Below are 5,564 nucleotides of genomic sequence, written 5' to 3' on the forward strand. Positions count from 1 at the left end.
CAAATATTCATTTCGCGTTTGTGAGATTTTTATGTACATCAGGTCTATCAAAACTTCCCCACTTGTGGAATTACGCTATGTAGTTGTTGTAGATCAATCCGAACTGCAGATTCCTTAGTTACACCTATGACAAAAGATGAATGTAATGTTAATTGTAAACAACTACTTACAAATTAATAGCAATAATAAAATTAAATTAAGCATGAAAATCTACCTTGAATATCATTCAGAGAAATTTGATGTGCATGACCTATAATCCTTTTGCCCACCGTAGAAACCCTGTTTGACAAAAAGAAATCATCACATATTAAGATATGAGTATATGGAAAACTACAATAATTAATTTATCTTACTTGAACTATATAAGAATTGACCATCTTAGGACTTGATCCTTTATGATTTTTCTAATTGTCTCCCAGTTTATTTAACGTTAATATTATTATTGCTTTACACCACTAAAAATTTATAATAACATTTCTTTACTTTTCGTCATGTCCATTATGACCTAATTCCTGATTCTCCAAAAAAGAGAGTATATGAAAGAATGTGATGTCGTAACAAAGGGAATTAAAACCAACTGTCACAGTGCTACATTAAAGTATTTATGAATAAAATATATTAAGACGTCTAAAGAAAACCCTTGTGAATGAAAAATTCACAGAAAATTCTATTGAGATAAATAAATTTAAATCTAAAAATGATTATCAATAGAAGAGAATAAGAAAGCTTACATAAATTTATGTGTCATTGAAGGGGTATATATATGAGGTTAAGAAGCTGAAACTTCATACAAACTCAAATTTCATTTAAATTCAAATTCGAATACTATATCAATTAGTTAAACAATATCTATTTGAAAAGATAAAATTCTAAAATATCGTTATCTTATAATTATATATTTGAGTTTGGAAAAGATATATGAATTGATTATCCTTATCTTATAATATGAAAATAAAAATTTGTTGCAGAACATTTGGACAATTTAATTGTGCTATTTTCACATTTATGTCAATAAGAAAAAGAAATTTAAGTGAAATAATACCTAATTGTCTTTCACATAATAGAAATGGTATACTGAAATTATCTCGTTCAAATTAAAGTGCCTCATAGACTGTAATAGCTCCCCGCTTAAACATTATACAAAACAAAACTCATCCCTCTCTCTCATAAAAAATATAATCCTCTGCAAAAGGTAAAAAGTACTTAAAAATTACGAGGCTTTGTGCAGCAAATAAATTCAACGAAATCAACTATATGACAAAGGATATAAAGAAATAGAACTACACCAACAAAAACAACAATAAGGAATTAATCCAAAGTATTGTTAAAACATGCTAAAAAATAATAAGGAATTAACCTTAAAGTACCTATAGAAACGACAATTATAATAAGCTAAAAACAAACATAATATCAAAATCAAGCGTATGGATAAGAGAATATCACAATAACAAGAAGACCATAATAGCTAATAAGAATTAAAATTCTCACGTTTTCGCAATGAACGATGTGTTGAGCTTTGTAAATATTGACTCCCACTTCGAATTCTAGGGATTAAATAGGAGAAGGAAATAGAAATATAAATAGAGATAAAATCTACCCCAAAAAGTAGAGATAAAGATATGGATTGAAATTCAAAATGTATATTAAAATGAAATCTTTATCCTTGAGTACAAATTCAAATTCGTAAAAGGATATTCAAATTAAAACTGAAAAACTATTGCAGCGTAACAAAACTCCAAGCAAAATACTATGTACTCAAGGAAATAAATTGCTCCATAAAATGCAATCCAAAGCTATCCTTTTTTCCCCCCTGTTTCCTTTTTCCTTCTTCTTTTGTTTCTCTTTCTCTTCTAACGCTTTTTTTTTTTTATCCTTATTTAAATGTTTTATCTTTCAAGTCCAATTCACATTTAATTAAATTTATAATCTGATTCATATTCAAAATATTATTTAAATAAGGTACTTGTATCACGATTAAATTTTGTTTAGATAAGGATAGAAAATCTCTAATAAGAAAAACTATTTATTTATCTAGTGAAACTCAAAAACTTATCATACTTTAATTCAAATTAATTTTTAGTATATATTCGATACTGCCTTTTTTATGTATTAAATTTTTTATTCTTAAAGTACTTAAAAACTGAAAACGTAATTAATTATTTATCAGCATAAAATTTGCATGTAGGATATTAAAAATCATTTATCATTTCTATGTGAGTATCTTGTAGACTTCATTGATAATATCTGTTTTTAGATATTTATCTTTAAATTTAAATTTGAAATTTTATGTCAATTCATACCTAGATATTATCCTGATATATTGAAAGTTCAAAACTTTAAAAGAATTGCAATTTCAATAAATAAAAGCATGAAATGTAAATTTGTTGAGATATTATAGTAGCTGACAACTTGTAGTTAATTTGAATTTATCTACTATAATACAAAAATTACGTGAACTTATATTTAATCTTTAACATGTACAATTCAAATTGAATTTGTGCTTATCTATTTACACTAAATATTTGAAATTTTTAATTCAAAATTCTGTTAAACTTGATTAATTTTATCAGATTTTCTTGTAAAAAAATAAAATAAAAAATTATCAAATTTTCTTGAATTTAATTTAAATTATATATTTCTATTTTTATGTTTAAATTCTGGATGTAACGACCCATTTGGTTGTTTTAGGTTTATTACCCTGTTTTACCCAAAATACCCTTCCCGTAATCCTTTTCGGTATTTGTGAATTGCGGGAATGGGTGACGCGGTTATTTAAATTGACGGATTATTTTGGAATATATTTATTTAATGTGTGTGAATATCCTATTCATATGAATATTATTTGCACCCATATAAGGTATAAGGTTGTAAATAAAATATTTGACGGAGTGGGTAAATTTAAAGCAAGCAAAATGGTTAAGTGAATAAGTTAATTGGGGGAAATTATTGTGATGAGTTAATGGGCCAAGTGCATAATTCATGAGTTAATATCCTATGACAAATGGACCGTGTAAAAGAGTGAATTAAGTTGATAGGGTTTGACATTTTAGAGTCTTTGCACAAAAAGAAAACATTCTACGGCGGGGGAAGAAGACGATTGCTAGTGTTCGGGTAAGAATCTAATTAAACCAGTATGGTAGTCTCGTTTTATTCTTTGAGACATATCTTTTCTCTTGGACCATTAGAATATTTATTGGTGAAATGAAATCCAATTTCCAAATCGTAAGTTTTACATCAGTTAGTGCTTGGTTTTCTTATAGCTACGAGACAATATTATGGGTGTGTGTCATGTCTAATAATTTTAAAATTAGAAAGTGCCAATGATAAACTAATAATGAACCAATCATTGGAATAATATATGATAAAATGGATAGATAAGTTGATGGATTCTCCATATTTGCTACGGGCTTGAAGTCTCTGTTCGTGACTTTAGCTTTCACTTTTGGGACTTTTCTCATGTTATTACCTTGCACTTCAACTTTGACATATTAGTCTATGTAATTGAATATTAGGTGTATTGGGTTTTATGAACACCTTCAAATTCATGGTATTTGAGTTGTGGGAAGTGAGATGTTAATCCTAAGTTAAGATTTTGAGATATTTGAAGGTTTCGAATCCTAATCTTAAGAAATGAGTATTTATGATTTGAGAGCCTATTTGTGGATGTAATTCACTAATTTTCTGAATATAGGACCCTTAGGTTTTGGGTAAAATGAACTTCCAATAAATTTCCAGTTTTGCCCTTGTGGGCCTGCTTTCCCTCATTTACTTAGTTGATTTTGATTCGAACGAATGTATTTCCATATTGGCATCGTTGTTTCTCGTTTCTAACTTAGAATTTGATAATGGATAGACCTTGAGTACTTAGAGGCTCTTTCGAAGGGCAAGGCTCAGATTTGGTTGTTCGTGGCTCCAGCTCGGCAGCGAGGTAGGTTATGGTTTACCTTATGGTGAGACTTCGATTAGCGAAGCGCATGTTTAGATGATATTGTCGGAGAATGCATGTAAAACTGCGGGTATCAAGTTGAGTTAGATATTGTCTTAGGTTGGGCCTTGTTGTATGATTTGGGGGCTACACACCCCGTTGTATTGTTGACTTATCTTGATCTATTTACTTAGTGGCTCGTTGTCACGTTGAGACATTGAGTATTTGTGACTAATGATATATCATGACTATGACATTGCAGTACTTTACTTTGTTGATATTGAGATGAGATTGTGATTCCATTGTGGCTTATGGTGCAACCTTATTATTGATATTACTTGTGTGCCCTGTAGGGTACTGTTTGAGATTGAATTAGTTGTTGCTATTACATTACATCGTATTCATACTCATTTGCACGATACATTGATATTGCATGGTTATGGTACTGATGATGATAAGTGAGAGAGTGTAGCCTCCAAGGTCATTTACCGGAGCAGAATAAGTGTACGTTGCCCGAGGTTTCTTTCCGGGAACAAATGAGCGATCGATGCCTGAGGTCTCTTGCCAGGATCGAGAGAGTGCTCGTGATCCGAGGTCATTTTTCGGAGCGAGTGGTACATGGACTTCGCGGGTCCCCCATGGGTTGTGCTGCCGAGATGTGATGTTCCATTGTCGGAGTACATATGTACGGTGCATATGCATTGCATTCATCATACATACATTATCGCATTGCATTGTACCTTTCGGTTTCCTGTGACTTGTTGTGACGTGATTGTGATGTACTGGTTCAGATTGATTATACTGAGACTTGGCACAGTTGGGTTTAGATGCTATAACATAGGTTATGACTTGCACCGCGGATATGGATTCGTGTTGACTTGTACTTGTTGGTTACGTGTTTATCTTGCTTTGTTATATTTATATACGTTAGCTAGTCTTAGTCGGCCTATGACACCTATCAGTACTTGTTGTTTGTACTGACCTGTACTTGTTGCATTCTTTTATGAATGCAGAGTACCAGGTGAGATCCACTTCTACCCCTCGTGGCTGATTATCGAGGTTGCTGCCGAGTCTATTCAGGGTGCGCATGAGGCCGTTCGCTGCACGAAGACTCTTCTTACTATTTCTATCTTATTTCCATTTCGAGACATCTTTTGAGATCTTAAGTATTATTTAGACTTGTAGTAATTGGTAGATGCTCTTGTATGACCTGAGCAGATACTGGGGTTGGATTCTCATTATTTCTACATTTCTTTATATTATTATCGTGAGACTTACGTTATTCTATCTTCTTCCACTTTATTTATGTATTTATGATTGTTGGGATAAGGGTTCGCCTACCGAGGCGGGAAAGGTAGGTGCACGCACGACTTAGTGAAAATAGGTCGTGACACTGGATATTTTTCTTTTAATTTTAAAAGGCAATTTGATATATTATTCAATGTTTTAGATATTTAAAATTCTTCCAAATCAAACATTTATATGCAGGGAATTACAGTAAGTTTGAATTTGAATTTGAATTGAGTGTGATTTTGTACTTAATGTTGTTAGTACTTATCTTTCCACTCAAATTTAATAACTTTATCTTTCAATTTAAAATAATTATCTTTTGAAAATATTTTGTCCAAATTCTCATAAA

At 30.9% G+C, this 5,564-nt stretch overlaps 1 long non-coding RNA gene across 1 annotated transcript; it reads left to right on the top strand.

Moving 5' to 3' along the window:
* The first annotated feature begins 3,032 nt into the window (after positions 1-3,032).
* LOC132638463 (uncharacterized) lies at positions 3,033-5,157 on the top strand. Its single transcript, XR_009581747.1, has 3 exons — positions 3,033-3,111; positions 3,854-3,928; positions 4,939-5,157. It is a non-coding gene; the product is annotated as an uncharacterized LOC132638463 (long non-coding RNA).
* Positions 5,158-5,564: the final 407 nt, after the last annotated feature.

The sequence above is a fragment of the Lycium barbarum genome, chromosome 4 (genome assembly GCF_019175385.1).
Source record: "Lycium barbarum isolate Lr01 chromosome 4, ASM1917538v2, whole genome shotgun sequence".
Lineage (NCBI taxonomy): Eukaryota > Viridiplantae > Streptophyta > Magnoliopsida > Solanales > Solanaceae > Lycium > Lycium barbarum.